Below are 19,735 nucleotides of genomic sequence, written 5' to 3'. Positions count from 1 at the left end.
GTGCTCCAGTATTAAGTGTGTAGATACTTAAAATCGCTATATCCTCTTATTGGATTGATCCCTTTATCATTATGCAATGCCCTTCTTTGTCTCTTGTTACAGTCTGTTTTAAAGTCTATTTTGTCTGACATTAAGTATTGCTATACCATTTTTTTAAAATTTCTATTTGTATAGTGAATATTTTTCCATCCCTTCACTTTCAGTCTGTACTTTAGGTCTGAGGTGAATCTCTTGTAGGCAGCATATAGAAAGGCTTTAGGTTTTCTTAATCCATTCAACCAGTCTTTGTCTTTGGATTGGAACGTTTAGGCCAATTACATTTAAAATAATTATTGATTGGTATATACTTACTGCCATTTAAAAAAATCTTCTGGTTGTTTTTGCAATTCTTCTTTGTTCCTTTCTTCTTCTCTTGCTCTCTTTCTGTGATTGGTGAGTATATTAGTGTTTCGTTTGGCTTTCTCTCTTTATTTTTTGTGTATCTATTATAGATTTTGAGTTTATGGTTACCGTGAGGTACATAGATAACATCCTAAGTAAATAGCAGCCCATATTAATTTAATGGTCATTAGGTTCAAAGAAAAAAAAAAGAAAAAAACTTTCTTCCTATTTTTCCTTCTCTTCCCTTTTTACTCCCTTCTCCACAATGCATGTTTGCTTGTTTTATGATGTTTTATATTTTATATTTATGTTTTATGTATGTTTGTTTATGTATGTTTTATCTTATCATATTTTACATCTTTTTGTTCATAGTTTTCCTATGTCTAATTAATGGCCATTTATTTTTCCCTTAAAAAAGCCCTTTAACATTTCCTGTAAGTCTGGTTTAGTGGTGATAAATTCTTTTATTTTTTTGTTTGTCTGGAAAACACTCTGTCTCCTTCAAATCTGAATGATAACCCTTCCAGGTAGAATATTATTGGTTGAAGTTTTTTTTTTTTTGAAGATTTTATTTATTTATTTGACAGAGATCACAAGTAGGCAGAGAGAGAGAGAGAGAGAGAGGAGGAAGCAGGTTCTCTGCTGAGCAGAGAGCCCAACGTGGGACTGATCCCAGGACCCTGAGATCATGACCTGAGCTGAAGGCAGAGGCTTAACCACTGAGCCACCCAGGCGCCCCCTTGGTTGAAGTTTTGTTTTTTCCCCCAGCACTTTGAATATATCATGTCATTCTTATGATATCATATATCATTCATCATATATCATATATCATTCTTACACAGAAAATTTGCCAGCAGAAGAAGCTTTCTTTTGCTGGCAAATTTTCTGCATAAGAATCAGCTGATAGTTTCATAGGTTTTCCTTATAGATAACTTTTTGTTTCTCTCTTGCTGCTTTTAGGATTCTTTCTTTGTTTTTTTAAACCACTGACATGTTGTTATGTGCTGTGCTGTTGGTTCATCTTGTTTGGAACACTCTGCTATTGGACTTGGATGTTTATTATGCTTGCTAGGTTAGGAATGTTTTCAGTTATTATTTCTTCAAATACATTTTCTACACTTTTCTCTCTCTTCTTCTTCTGGGACCCTCTGTAATGCAAAGGTTCATTCACTTGATGTTGTCCAAGAGATATCTTAATTTATCTTCAATTATTAAAATTATTTTCTCTTTTTGCTGTTTAGCTAGTTCGCTTTCTATTAGACTGTCTTTCAGATCACTGATACATTCTTCTGCATCCTCTAATTTACTGTTGATTCCCTCTAGTGTGTTTTTATTTCAGGATGATATTCTTTACCTCTGACTGGTGCTTTTTAATACTTTCTATTTCTATTAAAAGTCTCTCTCAGTTCTTCCGTTCTTTCCTCCATCGCTATGCATATCTTATGATCATGAACTTAAATTATTTATCATATATATTGCTTATCTCTCTTTCATTTAATTCTTTCACTGTTTTTTTTTTTCTTGTTCTTTCTTTTGGAGAATTTCCCTCTGTCTCTCCATTTTGCTCAACTTTCTATGTTTGTAAGGCAAAATGGCTACTTCTCCTAAGGTTGGAGTGGTCTTGTGTATAGTGACCTCTATGCAGATTGTGTGTGCTTAGTGACTTTTGCTGGCTGGCTAGAGCTGTGGCTGTATGTTCTAGTTACTTTTTAAGCTGTACCTTTTTAGAAAGAATTTTTTAAAAAAGATAATGATAATAAAGGAAAAAAATAAATTAAAAGAAGGAACATAAAAGAATAAAAAAGAAGAAAAAAAGCAAGAAAGAAAAGAATAAAATCTAAAAAACAAATAAAAACAAGACAAATTAAAAAAATAATAATAAAATAAAAAAGTTAAAAAAAATTAAAACACAAAATGCTGGCTGGTTTTCTGTACCCCAGCACACAGGGTGCCTAGTGTGGGCTTGTGGACCCTGGCCTCTCTGAAATCATAAGCTCCATGTGATAAACAGACTCATAAGTTATGTCATGGGGGCTATCTGTCATGGCATTGGGACCTCCAGTTATGGAGTCCAAACCAGACTCTGCTCCAATCTGGGCCTTTAAGATGGAGGGGAAGGGATCACTCCTGCAGTTCCTTGGCTTTTTTATTTATTTTTTTTTAAAGATTTTATTTATTTATTTGTCAGAGAGAGAGAGGGAGAGAGAGCGAGCACAGGCAGACAGAGTGGCAGGCAGAGGCAGAGGGAGAAGCAGGCTCCCTGCTGAGCAAGGAGCCCGATGTGGGACTCGATCCCAGGACACTGGGATCATGACCTGAGCCGAAGGCAGCTGCTTAACCAACTGAGCCACCCAGGAGTCCCTCCTTGGCTTTTTTAAAGAACAGCTTTTCATCTGTGTGCCAGTGGACCAGAGCTGGTGTGGGCTTCAGGACCCTGAGACTGCTGAGGTCACAACCTCTCTGTGAGAAACAGACCTGCTTTTTATGGAGTCTGAACCTGCCCCTATGAAAGCCAGAATATGTTGCAGTCTGGGTGCTTGAGGTGAAGCAGAAGAAAGAATTCTGTGGTTCTCCAGCCCCTGTAAACCATAGCCTTTTTCTGTGCCCCAGTATGGCAACTTGCTGAAGTTGCAGGCTCACCAAGAAGACCAGAAATGCCTGGCATGGTATCTGGACTCTGCTCTGCTTCCAGGGTGAACTGGAAATGAAAACCATGCTGTTTCCCAGCCCCTCTCACCTGGGGAGCATTCCTGTACCTTCTTGCCCCTTGGCAGAATTCTAGTGTTGTTTCTTTCATATGCTACTCTTTTAAACTGCAGGGTTATTTTCTGTGCTCAAGGACAGAAGGATCTATTACCACTCCCTCAGTACTATCTCTCCAGTTTGCAGCACTGGAGGTGAGGGTCGCCTTTGTAACTGTGTCTCTGCCTCTCTCACCATTCTTTCTGTCTTTGGTTGTTCAGTCAGCCCTCAGTTCTTCTTCAGGAGGAACTGCTCCATTAAGAAATGTAATGTGATGTATTCCATGGAGGAGGTGAGCTCAGAGTCTTCCTATGTCACCATCTTAAACTGGAACTCTCTTTTTCTTTATTTTATGTGACAAATCTTTGTCTTAACCCAAAGAGTTTTGCTGTATCTATGCAGTCCTCTATACAGAATCATTTTAAATTTTAACCAACTATTGGGGCGCCTGTGTGGCTCAGTGGGTTAGGCCGCTGCCTTCGGCTCAGGTCATGATCTCAGGGTCCTGAGATCGAGTCCTGCGTCGGGCTCTCTGCTCAGCAGGGAGCCTGCTTCCCTCTCTCTCTCTCTGCCTGCCTCTCTGTCTACTTGTGATCTCTCTCTGTCAAATAAATAAATAAAATCTTTAAAAAAATAAAATAAATAAAAATAAATTTTAACCAACTACGCATATTAGTTGGCATATGTTTCAACTTAAATACCAACTGACAGTTGGGAAAATTCCAATGTATATTGGAGGACCATGCACATATCATACAAGCCATCAAGAAATTATTGTTATAACTTATATAAACATTTTATAATTTATATAAACATTATATAATTTATATAAACATTTTCTAAATTATTATTGCCACTTTTATCCCTACTTACAATCCTTTCAAAGAAGAAGGAGAAATATTAAAATATCAACATTTTTTCAAACAAAATGGCCAATAATCCATAATGATATGTATATAATATATCATATGTATATACATATGTGTGTGTGTGTATATATATATGTTATTAATTCTAGAAAATGGAAACATTTATGTTACAAAAGGATAAAAGGAAAGGAGAAAGTACATCCCCAATCCATATTTATCTTAACATACAGGAGATTAATAAATCAATAACAACCTGATATTCTTTGGATTCTATAAAAATATGAGCTGAAAACAGTGTGTTGGAGCTAGCCTTTTTCAATAAGAATTCTATAAACAGATTTAGCTCTGTTTTCTCATTTCTTTCAAGGATGGTGCATAGGTAATAATATTCTAAATGAATAGAAAAAAAAGTTAATTCATTAAATGCAATACATGCCTTATAGCATTAGGGATTAGATTTTTTTTAGTAAGAAATATATTGGAATCATTGCATGTCAAAATTATTTAGTCTTCAATGTTATTTTAATGACTGCATAGAATTCTCCCAAAATAATATGATTTATTTAACCTTGACCTTGATGTTTGATATTTAAGAGATTTATTGTTGTAAATAGTTGTGCAATGACATTAATAGATATTTGTGTACATTCTAAATTATTCTTTTATACTAAATTCCTAGACGTGGCATTTCCTTGTGAAAGAATCAGCAGTCATGGCCTTGATAAGTATTGTCAAAATGCTTTCCAAAAAGAATGCAACAATATAAATTAGCCTCATATAGTCATCTCTGCACTAGTTGTGAAGCCCTGTTCTTAGTCCATTTGTGCTTTGTTTAATATTACCCTTTGCCAAACCTCTGAACTCCAAATTGTTAGACCTTGTTAGTCCTATGTAGAGGCAGCTGTGTGTGGAGCAGGAACAACAGTTGCATTCTCTGGTTCCTCTTTCATCTTATCTTACTGGAATCCAGTTCTCTTTTACTTTTGGAAAGGGCATTCACTGCCTTTCCCTCACATGTGTTCTGACTGCCCTTCTCTAGGTTCATTTTGTCCTTCCATCAAGAGTAAAGATTTCCATTCCTCTATCAAATCTATTTCAAGGATAATACTTTGCAAAGTAGAAGGGCTCCAACTTCACAGCTCCAGCCTCTCTTCAATGTTCAGAAGGCACAGTCATTATTTTTACCTCCTGCTGAAGACGTGTAGAAGCGGGAAAAAAAAAAAAAATCTTTACCAAGGATGATAAAGAGCAGGGGATGCAGAAACGAACATCTGTCTGCCCATTGGCTGGTTCACTAAAAATGAAACTAGCATGTTACCTAAGCAAATATCCGGTGAGTTTTCTTTCAGATGTTTCAGTTAGTGAAGTTCTAAAACTATATATAGTTTGCTTGTTTTTTTTTTTTCTTTCTTTTAGAGAGTCATAGGAACTAGGGCAGCATTATCCAATTAATCCTCTGAGTGGCTTCACCTTTTTCTTTTCCTTTCTTCAAAAGGACACTGCCTGCTGTTAAGTGTTAAGCTGCAAGTAGCATTTTTGGACTTCATGAGAAGAAATCCAGACTCTCCCATAAAGGGTTATATGTGAACCTTATTAAAAAGCCCAAACAATATCAAATATCATAGCCTTCTATCTCTCTAGCCTGCTGATCTGTTGGCATCCCTGCCAGGGTCAAGGCACATGAAAGATAATAGTCTCTGGGGATCAAGCAGCCAGATGTGACTAAGAAAGTAAAAGAAAGTTAAATCTAAAGCACCACTGTCATCTTTGTCTCACCATATAAATAAATAAAACAGCCTTGGAGAGAATGGAATCCCATTGTCTTAAATGTGGGTTTCTCCTTAAACATAGCACAAAGCATTGAAATGTCATAGAAATTTATTCTTTCATTAATGGTCAAACAATAGAAAGCATTCATAGAATGCTTCTATGAGAGGCACAGGACTAAGCTCATGCATAGATTAATCAAGTTAATACAATACACATAAATAAGTTGTCATATTAGTTTTTATTTGCAGATGAAAATACCAAGGGGAAAAAGGAAAAAGATTCATTAGCTATTCTATGCTCTTCTAAAGTTTGTGTATTTAGGATAGACTTTTTAATTTTTTTAACGTCTTGTTAAGCATAATTCCTTTAGACCCATAAAAATATAATAAGACATGTGAATCTCATTAAAATATGCCCAAGTTTGATGGGGAGAAGACAAGTCGACTCTTAGGTGCTGCAGAGCTGAGATTGCTCTGCAAAGCCCATCTGGAGGTTGGTGATATAAATGCTTTTTCTTATGCTGTTCTTATATTTTGCAAAGAGGCATTAAGCTAACAAGCATTGAAAATGAGTGCCCTTAGACATGGCAGATCATTCATTGGAACCGTTCTTCCCCTCAGGGAAAATGAAAATCTGGAGAGAGAGAACTGGCTGACCTCGCCCAATTAACACAGTACCGATGCAGGCAAAAATGGCCGGCAGTGACAGAACTGTGTTTCAGGGATGTGTGTTCCTGGGCTGCGGTCCAGGTTATGTCAACAAGGATCATTCTGGGTGCCATTTCTCTAGTTCTATATTGGACACAAGAGAAAGACAGAAGGGGAAAAGATAAGGGAAAACTATGGGAGATATATATATGTATGTATGAGATATCTATGTATCTATATAGATATATAGATATATATATACTTGAGAACTTTGCTTCTCCCGCAGGACATGAGCTCTTTCTGATTCTATGTGCAGCTGCAGCCTATGGCTTGCTAAACAGGTCAGGAAAATGGGAAAATACTGCAATAGCAGCACTGATTTTCCCATGGAAACTGATACTCCTAAATGTTACAACACTTCCGTTTGAAGTTTAACTAGTAGAAAGTCTTTAATCTAGAAATTGAACCAGGCAGCAGAAAACTGTAGGTTTTAGCCTACATTGAAAATAAACATCATTATATTTTATATCTTCCCTTGTGTTTAATAAAGAAAATGAAAATTCCCCAAAACCTATTAAAGATGTAGCACCCTGCCTTCTGTTTTGGGATAATATTTATATCATGCAAGTGGATTCTAAAGCTTTTAAAATAAATATTGTCTCTTTTTTCTAAGAATGAGATCCAATGAAAGAAATAAAGAACCCAGATTTTGAATGGTTTTGTGGAGAAGGCAGTATAATTCGTGCTAATATAGTTTCTGTGCTAATATTTAAGAGTTTCTAAATCTGCAGTTACATAGGCCAAGTGGCACCCTATATCAAGGAAGTGTTCATAGTTGTAATTATTCCATGAAATTCTGGTTGCAACTATACTCGTGTCCCTTCTTCTCTGTCCTGTACAGAAAAATATCTATGTAATTGCATCAATCCTTAGTTTTAATTCTATAAAATTGAAATGACCACTAATATTATTACAAATAATAGAGAATGGTTAGCAAAATACCTGGCACATAGTGAGTGTTTATTATATTTAAAGGTACTACAACAAGATATGACATGTATAAGAAAATTTAATTCTTTGGAACAATCAGATTTTATATCTCCTTTAGGAATCAAGGCATATGATGGGAAGTGAAAGAAGGTCGTAGTAGCCCTGAATTATTTTAAGTCAAGTCAGACAAAAGAAAATGGTTTAATTCAATGCCAATTGGGTTGGGATAACTTTGAAATTTATATACTCATATATAGACTGGTCCTGCATCAAAAATCTTCTTTAGCTAGAAATATTCTAAATTAATAACATAATTTCACATATTTTCATTTAGTGAATGTTTTCTAGGCATCAAGCATTAAGTCATGTACTTCACTGAAGTCACTTCTGTTTAATCTTTATATAATACGAAGGACAGCATATCTCCATTTTTAAACAGGACAACAAAGACTGAGGAACATTCAGTACCTTGTCTAAGGTTACACAGAGAATAAGCAGTGAAGGCAACGTTTAAAAAATTAAAAACTAGAATTCTAACTGAAAGAAATTACTTGCTTTGTATCTGAATTAATATATACATTATTTGACTCATTCTAGATTATGAGTTCTTAGGATTTATCACTTTTGGTAAACTCTAACGTTTGCGTAGCTTTCCCAGAGTACACTATTATGAACTGAAAATGCCTGCAGAATATTTATTTTATGTTATTTGATTAAAGCGTATTATTTATGTTTTCTTTTTCTGCTTTTATAATGAATGGTTCGGGTGCCTTTTGTTTACTTCTACAAGGTTTCTTTGAGTATTTTGTAAATGTAATATCTCTGGGAAAATTCTGGGCCAAATATTCATAAAGCACGTTAGCTGGAGTGTAATGTGTCGTCCGGCTCTGCAGCTTCCTTAAACTTGGGGAAGATGTTGAGCTAATGACAAAAGTTTCAGGAAAATGTCATAGTTGATGTTTAATAATTTTCTGTAGTCTATACATATTGTGGCAATTTAATAATCTAAAGTGAATGAATACTTGAAAAGCCAATTATAACATTTTCACTCATTAACTTTTCACTCTGGCAAGTCGCCTTGTGGAATGCCTCTCATTTCTCAACTTGCTTTCGTTTTGAACTGCGCTTGGTATTGCCTGAAATCGCTAGGTCTCTATGCTGTGGCCGCTGCTGTGATCCGTTTTTTGAATAGGTGCCATATTTATTTGTATTTCCTTCGCTCTGTTTTGCACGCCCATTTTGAGCCAACTTGTGTGCGCCTCAGATGTCGGTTGGTACGTGTTCTGCTGTTCTCCAGGATGGCCTCACCTATTGAAACAAGCCCTGAGAGCAAATGCAGAAAAATCTGCATTTTTCTTTGCAGATTTGTCAACCATTCAGTGGTTCTACAATAACTTCTATAATCTAAGAAACTATAAAAAAATATAGAAACTTGTAAGTCATGTTAACAAATGCCTTAAAACAATAATTTAATAATCTGGAAATTTCTCTAATTTAAGAAACCAATTTCTTTATGATATAAGAAACCAATTTCTTTATCCTCTACTTAGCTCAGATCTCATGTACTTTAATTATTAAAAATTTTCTCCTCCTATGTCTACAATAAATTTGCATTTTGTTCTCATTACTTTGAATTAACTTATATGGACTTAATTTTAATACATTTAAATAAACTCAGGAAATACATATTTCATTATTTAAAAATCAGGGAGACTTTAAATGATTGAGTAAAGGAAGTAAATTAAATGCATTATTTTGTATTTCACACATAACATATAGGTCTGTATGTTTGCAAGATTAATTATGCAAAATCAAACAACTATAAAACTCATGTGACTGAAATTTCTTCTACACCTTATATACTTTTATATGAAGAGAAATATGATAATCTGATAATGTCCATATTGTGTCTTTGTGTTGATATATATTCAACCCAGTATTTGACATATTTTTTATTTTGACAGTTTTTGGAAAATGGTCTGAAACACTATCAAAATATTAAGATGTATTTGATTAATCAAAAGTAAAGTTCCTTATGGTTTTGTACTATGATTATGATTGGGTCCTATTTCTAATTTCATTCAGCAAAGCTTACTCAATACCTACCTATTCTATATATGTACATTATAGAACTAAAATCATGAAGGAGGTATCGTACTCTGCCTTTAAAAACAAAATGAAAACTGAAATTAAGGTAGCTAGTTTTCACCTATCATCTATTTACCTATCACCTATCTATCATCTCTATCTATCTATCTATCTATCATCTATCTATCTATTATGAAATGAAATAGAAAGACATACAGTAATCACCAAATACCTCAAAGTTGGTTAATCAGGGTATATCACTATAGGATTAATCTAGGTCAGTGGTGCTTAAACAGGAATGACTTTTACCCCCATGGTATCGATAATATCTAAAGATATTTTTGATCATTATAACTGGTATAGGAGCAGGGAGAGGTTACAAAATGTATTAGCATGTAGTGGGTAGAAGGTAGAGGCCAGGATGCTGGTAAACATCCTACAATGTACAGTACTGTCTTCCACAATTGTCTGGCCATAAATGTCAGTAGTGCTGAAATTCAGAAACCTTGATCTAGATCATAGGAAGCTTATTGCATTAAGATAATATTTTATATAAGTGATAAGTTTATACAACATGTACAGTTTAGTTTTTAGATCCTTAAAATATTAGTATTACTGGAGAGTACTTTCAGAAATAAAGATACTGAATAAATTAATGAACTACTATTTAATAGAAAAAAAGGAAAGGAAAGTTATAGGAGATGAACAAAGAAGAGTATGGGATTTCAAAGTTATTAAAATTGGAATGGCCCCATATAGGCCAGCACCCTAGTGTTCTCATAAAAATACTACTACATCATCTAATCATATAGTTTTATTTAGGCATAGTATTACAACAATGCCAACACTATTAATATCCCATTGGTCACCTTCCACATACACATTTTCTTTTTTTTCCCTGATACAATCATTGGTGGAAGTATTGGTGTAGGAGAGTACTTGCCCATGCATAAAGCACAGCTATCATGCTGTGTTTTAAAATTGTGTTAATCTTATCTGAGGATTTCATCAGAGAGTTAATAAAATCAATGTATTGTTGCCATTCTATAGTAAAGATCCACCACTGGAAAGTATGTGCTCTTTTCCCCAGGTAGATTAAGTATTCATTTCGACAGCATTTCTTTTTAATTAAAATAAAAGTTCAGGCTAAGTTAAAAGTAATAAGACAGAAACTGTATAAAGATGCAAAATCCCAAAATAGTGGTCTGACAGCAAAAGAACTAATAAAAAAACAAGGATGACATGGTTTTTATTAGCAAGCATTCACCACAAACTTTGAATCAATAGTTTCCAGTAAAATAAACATAAGAAATAGAACTGTTCTTATAGGTTCTCCTAATTCATCATTTAAATTGTTTCTTTCATTTCCTCTCCCACTTCCAACATTTGTGAAAACAACTAATATTTATATTGTTACTTCTATAAATTCTATTTACTTTATACCAAATGAATTGGCCCTATAAAATCCAGACAACTGACTAGAATATTAATATTTGTGGTTTCATGTCCTTATCACATTATCTATCTTCTATCTATTCATCTATTATCTATCTATCACTTATCTATTATAAAATACATATATTCCCAAGGCTTCTGAGAAAACATCCTTATAAATCACTTGATTATTTTATTTATTACTTTATGAAAGTCAAAACTATACTCAATATCTTAATTTCCAAAAGATTTATGTTATGATACATAGTAGGAAACATTTTCACTACTGCATTCATCCTCTATTCACTCAACAATTAATTAATTGTGTGCCAGTCACTTTTCACAATACTGAAGGGTATGGTGGTGAACAAAGTAGGTAAGGTTCCTGTCCTACGAAAACTCACATTGTGGTGCAGAGACAACAAATAAAATATAGAGATGGAGATGGAGCAACACAGAGAGAGAGATACACAGAGAGAGAGACAAAGATAAATTATTTGATAGAGCTGGTTTAGGTAAGCTGGTCAGGGATGACTGCCAAAGGGAGTCATTTGGACAGAGACATGAAAGAACTAGTGAGTACACAAGTATCTGGGAGAAGAATGTTTCAGACTAAAGTAAAAAAATAGCTCTCATATCTTAAGTTGAAAATTGACATCAAGGCCAGTGTGGCTAGGATGGATTGAAGAAAGGAAAGATGGTGCTAAGGTTGAAGAGATAGCAAGGGCAAACTCATGAAGGGCCTTATAGAATTTATAAAGCTCTATTACCAAAGGTTAAAGAAATAATATAAGAAAACATCTGATATTACTAGTGATGAATTAACAAAACACCGCATTCATCATCAGAAAGAGATTTATAAACTACTTGCTGGGCACTGTAGTGAGTTGGAAACTATTTTAGATCACTAGACCAATGATATGAGATAACACTTTGGGGCAATTTCAGATATCCCCAACGATATTTAATGGAAATATGACATACTTCTTAAAATTTCTAAATATAAATTAATTTAAATAATTATATTTCTTAAATAGATGCCATATTTGCACAGTAAGCATATGACATAGCCCCACTTTAGATGAATATATAATCTGGCAGAGAAGATGATATATACACATAGAACAGAAAACAATGAGAGAACTTAGCCAGCACTGATACAAGAGGAATGTGTTTTGTGGATGATAATTAGAGTAGGGAGACCATATAATTTATTTAATAATCAAACTGGAACATTTCTGCAAGTGAAAGGGGGGACAATTAATAATCTTGCTGGGGAAAACAGTGCAAATTTCACTATTCCAAGTAAATCAAGACACAAGTTAGTGATATGTCTATAGAATGCCAGAAAAGGAGACTTAATTGTAAATTAAAATGACTCCTGAAGTCTTCTTCAAGAAAATGATACCTGCACTTGGCTGTGTCTAGGATGTAACTAGGCAGAAGGAAGTTGAGAATAAATTCTAGTCTAGGGAAATAACATTATAAGAGATATATCGATTTAACAATCACCCTAAGATGAGGCTTTGATGATTGTGAAAAGTTACAGACAATATTGGATGGTTAAGGAACAGATGGGTTGAGGTATAGGAGTAGAACAGACTAATAGATTTGAAATCTCATGAAAAAATCTCATACAAGAGAGTCATTTAAAATCTATTGGTAGGTTTCACTTACTCTTCTCCTACCCCCTTAACCCCCCATGTTGCATCTCCTCTCCCTCATATCAGGGAGATCATATGATAGTTGTCTTTCTCTGATTGACTTATTTCGCTAAGCATGATACCCTCTAGTTCCATCCACGTCATCGCAAATGGCAAGATTTCATTTCTTTTGATGGCTGCATAGTATTCCATTGTGTATATATACCACCTCTTCTTTATCCATTCGTCTGTTGATGGACATCTAGGTTCTTTCCATAGTTTGGCTATTGTAGACATTGCTGCTATAAACATTCGGGTGCACGTGCCCCTTCGGATCACTACGTTTGTATCTTTAGGGTAAATACCCAGCAGTGCAATTGCTGGGTCATAGGGTAGTTCTATTTTCAACATTTTGAGGAACCTCCATGCTGTTTTCCAGAGTGGTTGCACCAGCTTGCATTCCCACCAACAGTGTAGGAGGGTTCCCCTTTCTCCGCATCCTCGCCAGCATCTGTCATTTCCTGACTTGTTAATTTTAGCCATTCTGACTGGTGTGAGGTGATATCTCATGGTGGTTTTGATTTGTATTTCCCTGATGCCAAGTGATGTGGAGCACTTTTTCATGTATCTGTTGGCCATCTGGATGTCGTCTTTGCAGAAATGTCTGTTCATGTCCTCTGCCCATTTCTTGATTGGATTATTTGTTCTTTGGGTGTTGAGTTTGCTAAGTTCTTTATAGATTTTGGACACTAGCCCTTTATCTGATATGTCATTTGCAAATATCTTCTCCCATTCTGTCAGTTGTCTTTTGGTTTTGTTAACTGTTTCCTTTGCTGTGCAAAAGCTTTTGATCTTGATGAAGTCCCAATAGTTCATTTTTGTCCTTGCTTCCCTTGCCTTTGGCGATGTTCCTAGGAAGATGTTGCTGCGGCTGAGGTCGAAGAGGTTGCTGCTTGTGTTCTCCTCAAGGATTTTGATGGATTCCTTTCTCACATTGAGATCCTTCATCCATTTTGAGTCTATTTTCATGTGTGGTGTAAGGAAATGATCCAATTTCATTTTTCTGCATGTGGCTGTCCAATTTTCCCAACACCATTTATTGAAGAGGCTGTCTTTTTTCCATTGGACATTCTTTCCTGCTTTGTCGAAGATTAGTTGACCATAGAGTTGAGGGTCTATTTCTGGGCTCTCTATTCTGTTCCATTGATCTATGTGTCTGTTTTTGTGCCAGTACCATGCTGTCTTGATGATGACAGCTTTGTAATAGAGCTTGAAGTCCGGAATTGTGATGCCACCAACTTTGGCTTTCTTTTTCAATAAGTGACTCTTAATCTCACAAAACAAACTGAGGGTTGATGGGTGGAGGGGGGTTGGGAGGGGGGGTGGGATTATAGACATTGGGGAGGGTATGTGCTATGGTGAGTGCTGTGAAGTGTGTAAACCTGGCGATTCACAGACCTGTACCCCTGGGGATTAAAATATATGTTTATAAAAAATTAAATAAATAAATAAATAAAATCTATTGGTAGGCATATGACATAAATAGAATAAAACTACTCTTAAACTCCAGTTTAGTGTGAGATGGGAATATTACAGAACAACATAGGGCATAAAATGAACAGATATTTTAATTTTACATAATCTATATGTTGCATGATAAATTGTAACAAGAATAGTATATGGGTATATCATTGGTATGCAAAGTCAAACCCCATTTTTTGCATAAATATATTTTTAAGTAAGATTAAGTGTTTTATAAGATTTTTAGAGTGACTGCCAGATTTATTCTGTAAAGAGGGTAAACATAAAATTATACACTTACACACACAGATATATATATATATATATATATTACATTTTATGTAAAAATAAGCACTTACAAACACTTCTATATTCCTAAAATTATCTTAGCACTTTTTATGAACTTTCTTTATGAACTTTCCAAAATTTTCTAAGCTAAGTATTATAATTATTTTATAGATGAATAAACAGAGCTGAAGAAGTCAGGTAATTAGCAAATACCACACAGCTCTTTTGGTGATGGTGAAAATATTCAAACACATTTTTGCATGGTATGAAGTCCATGACTTTCCTGTGGCACCACATTACCTTACATGTGCTCACTGAATTGAGTCTCACGTGGCTTAGTTCTTGCACAGAGGTCCCAGTTAAAATAGGAAGCTGGGTACTTACTAACACATCTCATTTCATTCTGCTATGATCAGTGTTAGTACCACTGATATTATAAACTTTTCCTTTCACTAAAAATAAGAATTGAGTACTTGAATTTAAAAAAAAAGAATCAATCTTCCTTCTCTGCCCATTTTCTACTTGATGTATCTTGGTATTTCCTTTTTGTTGTTGTTGTTTTTTAATTTAAATTCCAGTTAACATACAGTGTAATATTAGTTCCAGGTGTAAAATATAGTGATTCAACACTTCCATACAACACCTGTGCTCATAAGAGCGAGTGCACTCTTTAATTCCCATCACCTATTTTACCCATTCCCCACTCCATAAGCATCACTTTGTTCTCTGTATTTTAAAGTTTGTTTCTTGATTTCTTTTTTTTTTCCCTTTGCTCATTTGTTTTAGTTTTTAAATTCCATATATGAGTGAAATCAGATGATATTTGTCTTTCTCTGGCTGATTTACTTAGAATTATACCCTCTAGCTCCATCCATGTTTTGCAAATGGCAAGATTTCATTCTTTTTAATGGCTGAGTAATATCCCATTATGCATGAATGTGTTCACACACACACACACACCATTTCTACTTTATCCATTCATCAGTAAATGGATGCTATATGGGTTGTTCCCATAATTTGGCTATTGTAGATAATGCTGCTATAAACATTGAGATACATATATTCCTTTGAATTAGTGGTTTCATATTCTTTGGGTAAATACATAGTAGTTCAATTGTTGGATCATAGAGTAGTTCAATTTTTTTTTTTTTTTTAAAGATTCTATCCATTTATCTGACAGACAGAGATCACAAGTAGGCAGAGAGGCAGGCAGAGAGAGAGGAAGGGAAGCAGGCTCCCCGCTGAGCAGAGAGCCCGACGCGGGACTCGATCCCAGGACCCTGAGATCATGACCCGAGCCGAAGGCAGTGGCTTAACCCACTGAGCCACCCAGGCGCCCCAGAGTAGTTCAATTTTTAACTTCTTGAGAAATCTCAGTATTGTTTTCCACAGTGCCTGTGGCAGTTTGCATTCCCAGCAACAGTACAAGACCATTCTGTTTTCTCCACATTTTCACCAGCACCTATTGTTTCTTGTATTTTTGATTCTAACCATTCTGACAAGTGTTGCTTTGCTTTTCCCTGATGATGAGGAATGTTGAGCATCTTTTCCTGTGTCCTTTAGCCAGCTGTATGTCTTTGAAAAAATGTCTGTTCATGTCTTCTGCCCATTTTTAATTGGATTATTTGTTTTGGGCTGTTGAATTTTATGTTCTTTATATATTTTGGGTACTAATCTTTCAACAGATACGTCATTTGCAAATATCTTCTCCATTTCATAGGATGTCTTTTCGTTTTGTTGCCTGTTTCCTTCACTGTGCAGAAGCCCTTTATCTTGATGGAATCCCAATAGTTTATTTTCGGTTTCGTTTTCCTTGCCTCTGGAGACATATCTAGAAAAATGTTGCTATAGTCAATGTCAGAGAAATTACTGTCTGTGTTCTTCTCTAGAATTTTAATTGTTTCCTGCCTCACATTTAAGTCTTTAATTCATTTAGAATTTATTTTTGCGTATAGTGTAAGAGTGGTCCAGTTTCATTCTTTTGCATGTTGCTGTCCAGTTTTCCCAGTGCCATTTTTGAAAAGACTGTCTCTTTCCCATTGGATATTCCTTCCTGCCTTTTCAGAGATGACTTTACCATGAAGTTGTGGGTCCATTTCTGCGTTTTCTATTCTGTTCTATACACCCATGTGTCTATTTTTGTGCCAGTGCCATAATGTTTTGCTCACCATAGCTTTGCAATGTAACTGAAGTCTAGAATTGTGATTCCTCTAGCTTTGCTTTTCTTTGTCAAAATTGCTTTGGCTATTCAGGATCTTCTGTGGTTCCATACAAATTTAAGGATTGTTCTATCTGTATGAAAAATACTGTTGATATTTTGATGGGGATTGCTTTAAATATATAGACTTCTTTGGATGCATACACATTTTAACAATGTTTGTTCCCCCAATCCATGAGGGTGGGATGTTTTCCATTTTTTTGTGTCCTTTTCAATTTTTTTAATCAGTGTTTTACAGTTTTCAAAGTACAAGTCTTTCACCTCTTTGGTTAGGTTTATTCCTAGGTATCTTATGGCTTTGGCACAATTATAACTAGGAGTGATTCTTTGATTTCTCTTTCTGCTGCTTCATTATTGCTGTACTATAATGCAACAGATTTCTGTACATTAAATTTATATCCTGTGACTTTACTGAATTTGTATCAGTTCTAGCAATTTTTTGGTGGAGTCTTTGGAGTTTTCTATATAAAGTATCATGTCACATAGTGGGAGTCTGATTTCTTCCTTGCTGACTTGAATGTTTTTTATATCTTTTTGTTGTCTAACTGTTGTAGCTAGGACTTCCAGTACTATGCTAAATAACAGTGGTGAGAGTGGACATTCCTGTCTTTTTCCTGACCACAGAGGAAAAGCTTTCAGTTTTTCTCCATTGAGCATGATATTAGCTGTGGGTTTTTCATAAGTGACCTTCATTTTATTGAGAAATGTTCCCTCTAAACCTACTTTGTTGAAGGTTTTTATCATGAGTGGATGTTGTACTTTATCAAATGCTTTTTCTGCCTCTGTTAAGAGGATCATATGGTTCTTGTCCTTTCTTGATTAATGTGGTGTATCACATTGATGGATTTGTGAATATTGAGCTAAACTTGCAACCCAGGAATAAGTCCCACTTGATCGTGGTGAATGATTTTTTTTAATGTATTGTTGGATTTGGTTTTCTCATATTTTACTGAAGATATTTCTTGAGTTCTATTTAAGCAGTTTGTGTGCAGTCACAAGTTTCTTCAGGTGATCCTCATAAATCACTCTCTTAGTTTTATTTTTAACAGTAACTTCCTAAATCAGCAGTTTCCACAAAACAACTGGTTTGTATTCTTGGAATTTGGAGTAATTCCTCCAGATGTATAGTTTTCCTATTTCTAAAACTAAATTTTTTAACTGTCTTGGGTTGCAAGGAAATTATATTTTTTTTCCATTTTTAACCCATTTTACTGTTTATACATTGTCACATTAAAATTGTCAGAACTCCCATGATAGATAGAACAAAAACCTGTCATACAAGAAAAAATAGTGAAGGTTTCATAAAGCTTAAAAGAAGTACCATGGTAATACAAGGATGGTGCAACAATCTCAGATGGCAGTGCCAAGGTGTATGAGCAGGTAGGAAAAATGGTGCTGCAGGGACATTTGGCCTGAGACCACTGCTGTTTTCTAAGAATTTCCGAATATGCTTGGTAAGCAGGTTACTTGTAACAGATGTAAATGGAGTAGGGTACCACTTCTGCAGAATAAATTCTGCAAGTTCCTGTGAGGCGTCTACAAATCTCATCCTGATAAATGGTTGTTGAAGATAATTTTGCAATGGTAGTCCTATGACCAATACCCAGGGAAATTTTACCACCAGTGAAATTCTTGGACCAAAAACTAAATGGCTACATATACCAAACCTAGACATTGTGAATTAAAATGGTGCCATGTTAGGGCTTATCATAGAACCAGACCAGGAAAAATTATTCCAGCAGAAGATCTTCATTCTTCTCTTCAGTCAAAAGATTAACAGTCTCCATCACCTCTCCAGCTGCCCTCTATTGCTCCAAGTCCTTCTCCAATTTTCCTGGAGAATCTTTTCCTTCTTTATTTTCTTTAATCTATAGAACTCTTCTGGCTCTCTCATCCAGCTTTCTGATGATATAAGCAAGGGTATGTTCAATTCCAGGGACAATGGTATATGAAATATCATTTACACATTTGTTGGTTATCTTAATAGCTTCATCCAAAGTAACAAAGGAAGTTTGAAGGGAAACTATTTCTATCAGTAATTCCACTGGTTTGACATAATTTCTCTTTAATTTAGCCAATTGTTCCCCACCTCTGGCTAAACCAGCTAGTTTATAACTGTCAGTTCCTTCATGGTAATGTTCAAATTCTGGCAAAATAACACCTGATACATTATCTTTCTTAGCTAGAATCTTCTCATGGGCTTTATTTACGTTTTGGATAACTGTGGTGTCGACGTCCCCTGTTATGAACTTGGTCTCAGCAAGAGAAAAGGAAGTTTCTCTCATCACTTCAGCCATCAGCACTTTAGTACCTATTATCTTCTTTAGGATCTGTTGAAAACAAAGAGCTAAGGCATCAGACATTTTCTTCAGGAGGTTTCAACCTGTCTGTGCTCCTTTTAATCAAGACTTCATGATGGTCTGTGCCATGCATGAGGGAAAGATTTTAATTTGGTCCTTGCCCTACATTCTGATGGTGATTGTTCCACTCAGTCCCCTGGCCTGGCATTGGTGGCTGCAACAATCTCCATCCAGCCACAGGATCTTCCCCTATGGGGTCAGCTGTTTGTTGAAATTATAGTGTTTTTATTTCAGCTATTATAGTTCCTACTAGTCTTATGATTTTGGAAAATATCACTGAGTTTATCGCCAGAGTTAATTAACCAACAAACTAGAAATAGATTTACAAGGAAAAAATAATAATAAAACACACACTTGTGGAAAATATCTAAGTAATCCATACTAAACGAAGAAGTCTGAACAAGTTGAGTTTTTAAGAAATAAATCCCTTCTGTATCCAGGAATTAGAATTGTTAAACTTTAAGATGGTAGGGCACTGACCAAAGAAAAGCCAGTTTACAAAACTGAAAACTTCTGGGCAAATAAGTAAAACAGAAAAGGGGAAATATGGGAAAGTAATTAAATCAGGGATAACCAACATATTTTTCCCATTCTAATCTTTTATGCCCAAAGGATATGCATGCCTGAATATCTAACACTTGTATCTAACATGAATATTAGACTCACAATAATTATCACAATTAATTATTTTAATGATATTAATTTTAAAAGGCATATTCCTATTTTAAAATGTGTTCTTGAATTTTTCAAAAAACCCTGTTATTCAAATTGGACTTTATCATAA

The 19,735-nt window shown here is 35.0% G+C and overlaps 1 protein-coding gene and 1 pseudogene across 1 annotated transcript in view; one reads left to right on the top strand and one right to left on the bottom strand.

Annotated features, from left to right (window-relative positions):
- CNTN5 (contactin 5) overlaps positions 1-19,735 on the top strand; it is a 1,378,753-nt gene that overhangs the window by 958,550 nt on the left and 400,468 nt on the right. The gene's annotated exons all lie outside the window — the stretch shown is intronic.
- On the bottom strand, positions 18,322-19,059 carry LOC125079301 (V-type proton ATPase subunit D-like; annotated as a pseudogene).

This window comes from Lutra lutra, chromosome 10 (genome assembly GCF_902655055.1).
Source record: "Lutra lutra chromosome 10, mLutLut1.2, whole genome shotgun sequence".
NCBI lineage: Eukaryota > Metazoa > Chordata > Mammalia > Carnivora > Mustelidae > Lutra > Lutra lutra.
The sequence above is the reverse complement of the archived record's forward strand: the minus strand, read 5'-3'. Positions and strand labels throughout refer to the sequence as shown.